Source organism: Acinonyx jubatus, chromosome A2 (assembly GCF_027475565.1).
Source record: "Acinonyx jubatus isolate Ajub_Pintada_27869175 chromosome A2, VMU_Ajub_asm_v1.0, whole genome shotgun sequence".
Classification (NCBI taxonomy): Eukaryota; Metazoa; Chordata; class Mammalia; order Carnivora; family Felidae; genus Acinonyx; species Acinonyx jubatus.
This window is the reverse complement of record NC_069383.1, coordinates 162,600,325-162,612,356: the sequence shown is the minus strand read 5'-3', so window position 1 is coordinate 162,612,356 and position 12,032 is coordinate 162,600,325. Positions and strand designations below refer to the sequence as shown.

At 52.5% G+C, this 12,032-nt stretch overlaps 1 long non-coding RNA gene across 1 annotated transcript; it reads left to right on the top strand.

Annotated features, from left to right (window-relative positions):
• Positions 1-5: 5 nt before the first annotated feature.
• LOC113596406 (uncharacterized) lies at positions 6-10,357 on the top strand. Its single transcript, XR_003417141.2, has 4 exons — positions 6-181; positions 2,592-2,709; positions 5,344-5,453; positions 9,369-10,357. It is a non-coding gene; the product is annotated as an uncharacterized LOC113596406 (long non-coding RNA).
• Positions 10,358-12,032: the final 1,675 nt, after the last annotated feature.

Below are 12,032 nucleotides of genomic sequence, written 5' to 3'. Positions count from 1 at the left end.
GCGCCCTAAGCCTGCGCCCTCGCTCGCGTCCGACGGCGCGTTTGCGCATGCGCTTGGGGCTCTGGGCGGGGGCGCAGGGGAGACGGAGCTAGCAGTTTAGGGATGAGAGCGGGCAGGTGGGCCGGAGTGAGGCCTTGTTCCTGTGAGCCTCGTGGGTGCTCGACTGGGGCTCCGTGAGCCAGTAAGATCCCCAAAAGTTGTGGGAGGCCACCCGGGGTCAACTTCGGTCTTTTTGCCACTTACGGACACTTTCACGCCCCCCCCCCCCGCCGTGATATCAATTACCCAATTCTTCCATGAAAGGTCCTTTCAAAACATTTTTAAAATTTTAAGTTGATTTTTTTATGTATTTATTCAAGTAGTGTCTACACCCACCGTGGGGCTTGAACTCACAACTGCCAGATGGAGAGTCACGTGCTCCACTGGCTGAGCCACGTGCCCCTCAAAACAGTTTTTAAATTGTGGCGAATATATGTGACATAAACTTACCACTTACCATTCTAAGTGCGCAGCTCAGCTGCGTCAAGCACACTCGCATTGTCGTGCAACCCCCCCCCCTTCTGACTCCAGAACTTTCCAGCTCCCCAGACTCAAACTCTGTCCCCATGAAGCACTGACGCCCCGCCCCCCCACTCCAACCCCACCCCCAGCTCCCACCTTCTACTCTCTGTCTCTGCGGACAGGACTCCTCTAGGGACCTCAAATATTTGGAATCATACTGTTAAAAAGAAACCAATAGGCCCAAAATGGATTCACTCGTGTTATGCCCCATGTCAGTAAACCAAGACCTGCTACCTAACCCAGTTACAGTGTTAGGCTCTCCCAAGAATGACCTTTAACGAGCCAATCTGGAATTGCTTGGTCATCACTAGTGAGATAGCCTGCCTGATAGACAACCCCCCCCACCGGCCTTCCCCCAAAGGAAGGTGACCCTGCTTGAAACAACCCACTCTTTGCTAGAAACTTCCTTTTTCTGCTGCTTCTGCCTGTAAAAACCTTTCCTTTTGTACAGCTTTTCAGACTTCCTTTCTACCTGCTGAGACAGGGATGCTGTGCACTTCATGAATCATTAAATACAGCCAATTAGATCTTACGTTTGCTCAGTTGAATTTTGCTTTTTAATGATGGAGTATTTGTTCTTTTGTGTGTCTGATTTCACCCAGCACAATGTCCCCAAGCTTCATCCGTGTTCTAGCAGGTGTCAGAATTCCCTTCCTTTTTAAGGCTGAGTAATATTTCGTTGTATGGATAGGACACATTTCGTTCATCCATTCATCCATTGTTGGATATTTGTGTGTTTCTATCTTTTGGCTGTTATGAATAACAGTGCTATGAATACAGTGCAAAAATATCTGTTCAAGTCCCTGCTTTTAATTCTTTATTTTTGAGAAAGAGAGACAGAGCATGAGCGGGGGAGGGGCAGAGAGAGAGGGAGACACAGAATCCGAAGCAGGCTCCAGGCTCCGAGCTGTCAGCACAGAGCCTGACGCGGGGCTCGAACTCACGGACCGCGAGATCATGACCTGAGCTGAAGCTGGAGGCTTATCCAACTGAGCCACCCAGGGGCCCCAAAAGACAGTCATTTAAATGGGAAAAAAGGTTGACATCATAAAACACTCGCCACATTGCATTTCTTTATGTCACGTCCCTGTGCCCCGGCGTACTTGTCATGGTGGGTGTGCCTTTGGGGCCCACGTGCAAAGAAACAGAGAGGGAAGGGCTCAGGTGACACCCTCTTCCAGGGTCCCCTGGTCACCCTGGCTCAGTTCTGCCCACTTTTTTCCAGCTACCCCTCAATCATATTTTGATAGTTGGTTTGCAGGGCTCTTTACCGGATAGGTACAGAAATACAGTGTTTACAAAATAGATACATAATATATATCCACGTGATTACAAAATGTAACAACCGATCTAAAATGCAATGTAACCTTATAGCCGCCCCCGATTAAAACTGCTCTGTATCTCGGCTCCTTCACTACCCCAACCTGAGCCTTCTTACCTTTTCCTCCGGCTGCTCCCACCCAGCCCCCTCCAAGCTGGGGAGAATGCTTATCCGGCTTCAAAAATTTCCACAGCCTTCCCCAGCTCCGGGCGTTTCTGCCTCCCTTGTGTGCTGCAACGTGAGCTCCCCATCATTTTATTTTAGGCTCTATGGGCACAGGCAGTCTTGTTTATTGAGCCCTGACTTTCACATGACAAATGCACAGTTTGCTAACGCTCAAGCCCTCGAGCTTGTACCCTTGCACGTACCCACGTGGGCATGCCCGGAAACCAGGCGGAGTGAGGGTTTCTGTCCCTCCGGAAAGTTTCCTCGGTGCCCTTTGCGGGCAGTCCGCCTCGCCCCCTACCAGCAGTGGATCAACAGTGGGTTTTTGAAATGAGAGATAGACAGATAAGATGGGGGGGGGGGCTGATTTGTCACGCGTGGCCTTTGCCCTCCCCTGTGGTGTAGACATTTCCACCGTGGCCACTTTTCGTCTACCAGGAAGCTGGAAAGGAAGGTAGCAATCAGCGTGCACGAGACAGGACGAGCTGGCCGCAGCCCACGACTCCCCTACGGACGCCCTCGCTTCTGGTTTCTATCCCCCTAGATTACTTCTGCGTGTTCTAGAGCTTGGTGGAAAGGGAGCTGTGCCGCCTGCACGCTTCCGTGACCGACTTCCTTCGCACAGCACGCTGCATTCATTCACGCCGCCGCCACGTCTAATGGTAACGGGTTCTCTTGCTTTGCTACAGGATATTTCGGGGGTGTGGATTGGGGGATGGCCCCAAGAAGAGTTCAAATCTTTTCTCGCGTTGCCCCTTCCCCTCCCGGTCCACACTCGCAGCTTGAATAAAACAAATGGGCGTCCCTGTCCTGGGGGAGACAAGTTTCCCGCTAATCACGTGGTGGTCACCACTCGATACAGAACGCAAGCCTTTATTGTTGAGATAACACTGCGGATTTCACACCCTCTGCCCTCCTATCTTTATTAACGGGCACGCTTTGCTCTGCAAACTCTCCCACTAACATATCTCTGGACTTATCACCGGTTCCAATCACACCTTTCGTAAGGCATGTGTTCCCTGGTCCCAGAAACGTGGGTGTCTCCTACATCCGTCCCCCGGCCCGGGAAATAGATTTCTAATCGTTTTGGTAGCTCCAACCCAAGGTGACATTTACCCTGTTCAGGCACGATCTGGTGTCACCATCACACATGTCCGCCCCTGCTATCTCAGAATGCACCCTGAACTTCGTCTGTCTTACCTGTGCGGTGGGTTAGCAAAAACAGTGCTGACAGGCCCCCTTTGGGTATCTGGAATGCCCAGCAAACCTACTCTCAGGCACCTGGCCTAGGAGACTCTTGCCTCGTGTAACTGGGAGATGTACACACTAATGTTCTCAATGACAGGAATCTGGAAGGTACACAGATCCAAATCCGGGGACAAATATGTTCTAGAATAGTCCCACAAATAAATGCCAAGCAGCAGAAAACTCACAAATGACAACAACATCAAAAAAAAAGTTCTCAGGAGTATGGGACACCCGGCTGGCTCACTGGGTGGAGCACGTGATTCTTGATCTTGGGGTCCTGAATTCGAGCCCCACGTTGAGTGTGGAGATTACTTTTTAAAAAAGTCTTAGAAATATAGAGTTACAGACCATGTCTTTATGACACCATATTTATGAAATGAAATCGGCTCGGCACCATTAGCCACTGGGGAATTGCCCAAAAGCCCCAAAGAGATACGACTACCACAGGCCATTAGAATGGCTGAAAAAAAAAAGGGTGACAATACCAAGTGCTGGCCAGGAAAACAGTTTAGTGGTTTCTTAGAAAGGTAAGCAAATACTTACTATACGACCGGGCAATCTCACCCCTGAGGGTTCACCCAAGAGAAAGAAACTCTTGGGTTCGCACAAAATCTGAACAGGAGCGTTCGTAGAAGCTTTCTTGGTAAGAGACCAAAAGCTGGGAACAACCCAAGGGCTCTTCAGTGGGTGACCGGAAAAACAAATTCTGGACTGAGTGAATAAAAACACATAAAAATAAAGTATGGCTTAATTCCACACAAGGGAATACTGCTCGGTAATACGAAGGAATGAGCTGAATATGCACAGGGCCTTGAGTGAATCACAAAGGCATTTTGTCTGACGAAAAGAAGGCGATCTGAAAAAGTTGCGTGATGCAGGGCTCCATTTATACGAGGTCTCTAGAGGAGTATATTCATAGAGACAGGAAGGAGATTGTGGGTGCCAGTGGTGGGGGAGGGGGCAACCACTTAATGGAGGGGGGCCTGGGTGGCTCCGTGGGTTGAACGTCCGACTTTGGCTCAGGTCACGATCTCACATTTTGTGAGTTCCGGCCCCGCGTCGGGCTCTGTGCTGATGGCTCAGAGCCTGGAGCCTGCTCCACCTTCTGTGTCTCCCTGTCTCTCTGCCCCTCCCCCACCCCCCCTCTGTCTGTCTCTCTCTCTCTCAAAAATAGATGAACATTAAAAACAAAAGAATAATTACTTAATGGATACTGGGTTTCCTTTTGGGACGATGACACTTTTGAAACTGGACAGAGCTGATGGCCGCAAGACGTTGTGAATGCATTCAGTGCAACTGAAGTGTTCACTTTGAAATGGTTCGTTTTATGTTATGTGGATCTCATCCCTTCCAACGACACTACATTTTGCCATTGGGTCGGCCTTTTATTTCGTTGTCCTCTATTTCCGTTAATACATCTCTTTGGTGGAAATACTGTGTGATGGTGAGCTATGTACTGTGTCTCTCTTTTCTTTTTTTTTTTAGTTACATTTTTTTAAACATGTATTCAATTTGGAGAGATAGTGTGAGCGGGGGAGGGGCAGAGAGAGAGGGAGACACAGAATCCGAAGCAGGTTCCAGGCTCTGAGCTGTCAGCACAGAGCCCGGTGTGGGGCTCGAACTCACAGACTACGAGATCGTGACCTGAGCTAAAGTCTGACTTTAAATTAGGACAGCATGTATGCAGTGTAAAATCCACCACTTCCAAGTGCACAGTTCAATGGTTTTTAGTACAAAATTCACTGTGCTGTGCAGGCATCACCACGATCTAATTCTGGAACATTCCCATCAATCCAGAAAGAAACCCCATCCCCAGCAGCAATCAGTCCCCGTTCCTCACCGCAGCCCCCAGCCCCCACACATCTGCTTTCTTTCTTTTGCCACCAACTTCTGACTGTATTAATAATAAAATATCTCCTGAGGGATGAATTCAAAATGGGGTTTTGATATGCTATCCTAATCACTCTGATCAAAGTCCTAAATTCAAGGTTTCTGGAAACAGCAATGACTTTTTTTTTTTTTTTTTTTTTTTTTTTTTTTTTTTACAGGGGCAATTAAAAAAAAATCTCAGGGCTTGGCAAGATCAGATGGGTGTGTGCAGATTTTCCCCTCAAGGTTGGCATCCTAGACGACCTTCGATTTGTGGAGGCACTTACTGGTCAGTCTGATTTCTGTGTTTCTTATAAAGCATTTGAAGTACTGTTGGGATCATCTTGCAAACGAGGAATCCCTTCAAGGCTTGAGGTCTTGAAAAACTCCTTTCAACCACCTGGGCCTCAGTTTCCCCCTTCCTCCCTTGGCACTAAAGCAGGGCTGTGCAAACTTTTTCTGTAAAGGACCCGATAATAAATATTTTCAGCTACTCAACACTGGCTCGTAGCCAGAAGGCAGCCACAGCCCGTATTCAGACAAGTGAGCGTGGCTGCGTGCCAATAAATTGTATTTATGGACACTGAAATTTGAATTTCGTATCATTTCTGACGTCAGAAAGTATTATTTTCTTTCTTTTGTGATTCCTTCCTCCCTGTCTCTCTCTCCCTTCCTTCCTTCCTCCCTTCCTTCCTTCCTCCCTTCCTTCCTTCCTTCCTTCCTTCCTTCCTTCCTTCCTTCCTTCCTCCCTCCCTCCCTCCCTCCCTCCTTTCCTCCCTTCCTCCCTTCCTTCCTTCCTAAGTAAGCTTCATACAACACAGAGCCCAACACAGGGCTTGAACTCACAACCCTGAGATCAAGACCCAAGCTGAGATTAAGAGTCAGACGCTTCACTGACTGAGCCACCCAGGTGCCCCGTCACAAAATATTCTTAAATTTTCTTCGGGCATTAACAAAATGTAAAAACCACTCTTAACTTGCAGGCCATGCAAACACAGGTGACAAGCTGGGTTTGGCCCGTGGGAAGCCTACAAGGAGGGAAGAGGGCAAGGTGGCAGTTTAATTATTTTATTTTATTTTTTTAAGGTTGAGGTTTGAAATAGGATGTCAGAGACAGTGGCATTGGGTCAAAGGCATAAAAGGTGGGAGGATGTCCCACGGGGATGTGGGGGAAGGGTTTTGAGGCAGAGGAAACAGTCCGCGCAAAGCCAGTTGGATCCACGAGCCATTTTGCAACCACTGGCAGAAAACGAGGTCAGCCTTCCAGGACGGCCACCCATTCCCCCCTCGTGCGCACCACACGGGGACTATTGTTTCTATTTTGTTTTTGTTTTTGTTTATTATTATTATATTTTTTAGAGAGAGAGCGCGTGAGCGAGCAGGGGAGGGGCAGAGGGAGAGGGAGAGAGAGAGAGAATATTAAGCAGGCTCGAGGGTCTGTGCAGAAATGGAGCGGACCCCCGAGGCTTGGGTCTGGCGGGCAGGCTGGTTAATGTGCAGCGAGGGGTTCTGGGAGGAGGGAAACCCCCAGTGGGTGGCAGGTGTCAGTTCCTGTGGGGCAAACCCCCCCACGGTGGCCGAGCTCGGGCCACCCAGGTGATGTCGTGGAGCGCGGAGTTAGACCGAGGTGCCAGCGCGCCCGAGCCTTCCCTGCCTGGGACCCCAAGCTTCCCGGGGAGCCCGAGCCCGCATAGCATCTGTCCTAGTCCGTTACTGGGACGCAGCAGCCGGCCCTTGCAGATGTCAGATGACATGACGCGGGCCGAAATACTCTGGGGGCACAAAGCACGGCGTGCGCGCGTGTCCGGATACAAAGTGTCTGCAGATGCACGTCGGAAGGGCCTCTGGAAAAAAAGTAACAAGGCCGTTCACGTGTGTTCGCATCCGTAACCCTAGCTGAGGGCGATGTCGTGCACGGTGGCAGAGGAGGAGCACGGACCCGGTAGGGGAAAGCGCTGGAGACCTCGTCCCGGGGCAGGGGGCAGAATCAGGGCGAGGAAGGGGCCAAAGAACGAGGACCTCGCACTCCCCCGCGGAGATGCTGGGGAGGAGGCGGGGAAGCACTTGCTTCTAGAATCCACTAGAGGGCGCCCGGGACTGGGAAGCCGACCTCCGTGTCCCCAGCCTCAGGCCTGGCCCGGTGGGAAGAGAGAGAGAGGGGGTCCACCGAGGATGCTGGGCGCCCAGAACAGGAGGGGGGGGGGTGTCTGTGTCTTTGAACCTGGAGAGCCTTTCCTATGCTTCCAGAGTTGGGCGTTTGGAGGACAGGGGCTGACAAATTAGGGCCAGAGTCTGCAAACTTGTTTTTCTTCCTTCCTTCCTTTCTTTTTCTTTCTTTCAAGTTTATTTTGAGAGAGAGAGAGAGAGAACGAGTGCGGGAGAGGCAGAGAGAGAGAGAGAGAGAGAGAGAGAGAGAGAGAATCCCAAGCAGGTTCCATGCTGTCAGCACAGAGCCCGACGTGGGGCTCGAACTCACGAACCCCCGGAGATCATGACCTGAGCCAAACACCAAGAGTCAGACGCATAAAGGACCGAGCCACCCAGGCGCCCCGGCAAATTTTTTCTTCAAGGGCCACATAGCTGAAAGTTTAACCGCACTTGTCTGTCTGCCAGGGGCTCCACTGTACCCTTCCAGCTCCCACACTAGGCACACAGCACCTCCCCAGAGGCACGGGGCCCTGTGCCAGTGACGTTGTGGGTTTGGGAGGCTGAAATTTGAATTTCATATCATTTTCCTGTGACACGAAATAACTTTCTCTGCCATATTTTTTTCAAAAGCATTTAAAAATGCGAAAACCGGGGGCGCCTGGCTGGCTCAGCCCAGAGAACACGTGACTGCTGGGCTCGCCGCCGTGGGTTCGAGCCTCACGTCGAAAAGCAACAGATGATAGTAACGAATGGCCAGGAAAGAAATACAGAGTGAAGATGTTTCTTTTCTTATTGGACATCCCATGTATAGCCATTCCAACACCACAGTCCAACGAAGTACAGAGAGTGATGGACGAGTATCTTTCCCTTCCAGTAACAAGTTTCTTTTAAAGTGAAACATACCTCGGGGCGCCTGGGTGGCTGAGCGTCCGACTTCGGCTCAGGTCACGACCTCGCGGTTCATGGGTTCGAGCCCCGCGTCGGGCTCTGTGCCGACAGCTCGGAGCCTGGAATCTACTTCGGATTCTGTGTCTCTCTCTCTCTCTCTCTGCCCTTCCCCTGCTCACGCTCTGTCTCTCCCTGTCTCTCAAAAATGAGTAAATGTGAAAAAAAAAATTTTTTTTTAATGAACATGGGTAGCTGAATCTCTGTGTGTGTTCTAGCCAAATGTATGGCACAGAGTTCTCCAAATTCTCTTCCAAGTACGATACGATGTTTACCAAAGGATAAACAATGAAAATGTGCTAATCCAAAGTGTCCCACTATAGAATATCACTAAGACTGGCAGCAGTTAGACGAAGAGTTGATAAACCACAGCTTGCTGGCCAACTCCAGTCCAATGTCTATTTTTGCAGGAGCTAAGGATAGTTTTTTTAACCGGTTGGCGGGGGGGAATCAAAAAAAAAAAAAAAGAAAATAATATTTCACGACATGTGCAAAGTATCTAGGATTCAAATTTCGGCGTTACGAATAAAGTTTTATTGGCACACAGCCGTGCTCATTGCTTCACACGCTGACAATGACGCTTTCCGCATCGCAGCCGCAGGCTGAGTGGTCACCATCTGGGGCACTGGGGTGACAACATTTGCTGTTGGGTGTGAAGAAATGCCCCACTCACTGAGATTTCTGAAGGATGGAGTTTGCTTGTGTAAAACTTTTTTTTTTTTTAATTTTTAAGTCATCTCCACACCCAGCGCGGGGCTCGAACTCACGAACTCATGAACCTCGAGATCCTGCCGACTGAGCCGCCCAGGAGCCCCTGTCATGTTTCCTTTGAAGATAAATGTATCAGGGGCACCTGAGCGGCTCAGTCCGTTAAGTGTCCGACTGTTGGTTTTGGCTCAGGTCACGGTCTCACGCTTCGTGGGATCGCGCCTTGTGCAGGCTCCACGCGGACGGCCCGGAGTCTGCTTGGGATTCTCGCGCGCGCCCTCTCTCTCTCGAAATAAGTGTATAAAACTTTCCAAAAAATGCATCGAAGGAAAAAGGCTTGGCACACTCTTCAACAGCGTCGCCAACTTTGTTTTTTTCTTCTTCTTCATTAAATTGATTTTAGAATGACAATCAGGGACACGATGATAAATTCAGACGGATGTCGGATGCCCCAAAGAGCAGGTGATCGCAGGAATGAATGCAACATAAAGAAAAGTGTTGTTCAATCCTGCCAAATGTGGGGGTGCATAGGCTGGGCGACCTTTCCAGTGTTGTCCAACCTGGCGAGTGGCAGCGGGAGGTGTGGGGGACCGGCCTGCTGCTGGAAGGGAGTTCTGGGCACAAGTTCATAGCGCGTCCCAGTGCAAGAGGCAGGACACGGGACTTTCCGACACCCTTCTCATGCGTGGGTGGGCTTGGCCTCTAATTGGTGGGCTTCTCCCTGTGCCCGAACTCCTGGGCCCGTCCCTCCAATCGAACGCCAATCCTGATCAGATTCTCCCTGGGATTAAAGATTAACCCCCATGTTTGGCCTTTACAGGAGGCTTATATAACCTTCTAGGTCAATCGTCACACTTTTCCGGACGGGGTCTCAGAGGGGAGACGCGATGTGGTGTCCCCGGCTAAGCATACTGTGCCGAGCTGGGGGGGCGCTGAGGTCCCGGGTCACGCAGGCCAGAGAGCCACCGGGCACGAAAGGGGAGAGTAAGTTAAGGACTGATGAGACCCGAGGCTGCTGTCCCAAGTTGGCCGAGAGCAGCCACGCTTATCTTGGGATCCGCGGCACGTGCTGGATTGCGGGGCTCATTCTGCAGATGCGTCTGTGCGTCTGGAGCCGCCTTGATGGTGGGGGGCCATCGGTGGCCGACGCAGACAGGGGCCCGTTCCCTGGTGTGAACAGAGGGAATGGACAGGTGATCAGAGCCCCCCCACCCCCGCCCCCCGCCAGGTGCTCTGCTAGAGTGGCTGGGATGCTCAGCATGGTCCCTGAGGGAGGTGACCCTGGGGCAGAGGCCACCAGGCGTGGGTTTGGGAACAGCTTTGAGAAGGCCTTGTGGGTTGAAGGACGTGCCCTCCCCAACCCCCCCCCCCCTCAAAAGTTGGAACTGTAACCTCCAGGACCTCAGAATGTAACTCTATTTGGAGAGGGTGTCTTTAGCGAGGTGATCAAGTTCAGGTCATGAGGGCGGGGCCCTGAGCCATAGGACAGGGTGTCTTTTACACAGAGACACAGGGAGAAGGCGGGGTCTACACCGCTAGGGGAGGCCTCGGAAGGAGCCAGCCTCGCCCACACCTAGATCTGGGATTTGCAGCCTCCAGGGCGGGGAGACACTAAATTCTGCCCTTAGGCGCCCTGTCTACGGGACCTCCTTCCGCAGGCTGGCGAAGGTGAAGGGTCAGGACAAATTCAGGGTCTGGAGACGTAGAAATGCCTCTGCACCCCCGCACTGTGGGCTCCTTTCCAGAACGCCCTGGGGTGGAGCCAGAGGAGACACGCCCAGCGCCCCCCCCCCCCCCCCCCCGCTCCGAGGCGACGGGAAGGAAGCTGGGATGACCACATCCACAGCCAATGGAGGCCTCCTTTCCTGTGAGAGCGTCGCTGTGACCCTTGGAACCGCCAGCCATAAAGCAATCACCAAGATTTGATGGGGGCTAGACATGGAGGAGGGGTGGGGACGGACAGAGGGCCCCCCCCCCCCCGTTGCTCCTCTACCCTCAAGGCCCTCATGGGGCACCGCCCCAGGGGTCGCCCATCCTCCTGGAGCTGGGGGACCACCTGCCTGCGCCCCAGTTAGGAGCGAGCCCCAGACGCCAGGCTTGGACAGCAGGGCCCCTGACACACCGGGCCTCCCAGCCCTGTCCATGCACACGTCCCACCCAGACCCCCACAGAACCTTCCAGAGCCATCGACGACTGGCCATCGCACCTGACCATGAGCCATCTCACCCTGGAACAGGCCCCCAGCACCCCTGCCCTTGCCTCCCCCCCTGCGCGCAACGCATTTCGGCCCCACGGCCCCTCCCAACCGTCCTTCCTATCTCCACACCTGTCCTGCTCTGGTTTTCTTTTCATGGTGTCTTTATCTGACTTATTCACTTGCTTATGTGCAAGTGGTTTTATTTAGCCTCTGTTTGCCCCTGCGGGAACATCAGCGTGCGGATGGGGGGGAGGGTTTGTCTGGTCTGCAGCCTGCGGCATCCCTGATGCCCCACGCATAGCAGGTGCTCAATAAACAGTGACCACAAGAATAGACGAGTTCTCGGGCACGGCGCCCTTCATCCTTTAGGGAAGCCGGAGGGCGCCCACCCCGGGCCAAGCTCTCCTCCCTTGTGGCGCTCAGAGACCACATCACCTGTGGTCACCCACCCCAAGGGCCTGGAACTTCCTGGACACTATGTGGCACGTGATGTAGGAGGCACCCTGAGGATTAGGTGGTAATGATCATTGGGCATTGCCCAAGAGGTGGGTCAGAGTCCCCCTGCCCCCCAGCCCCTGGCCTGCCCCTGCCACACCCGTATCACGAGGGTTTTACTCACTGCCCAGCCTGGCGGTACACCAAGGGAGGGTCCTGGAGGAGGAGGAGGAGGAGGAGGAGGAGGAGGAGGAGGAGGAGGAAAGGGAGGAGGAGGGAGAGGAGGAGGGAGCAGAGAGTTAGTCAAGGGCTTGCTGCTCCCAGAACCCCCCTGCCTCTTCCTCCCAAACTGACCTTAAAGGCCAGTGTAGAGAGAACCCCCCCCCCCCCCCCAGGGAGAAGTCAAAGGAACGGGGAGGTGACATGGTGGCCGGG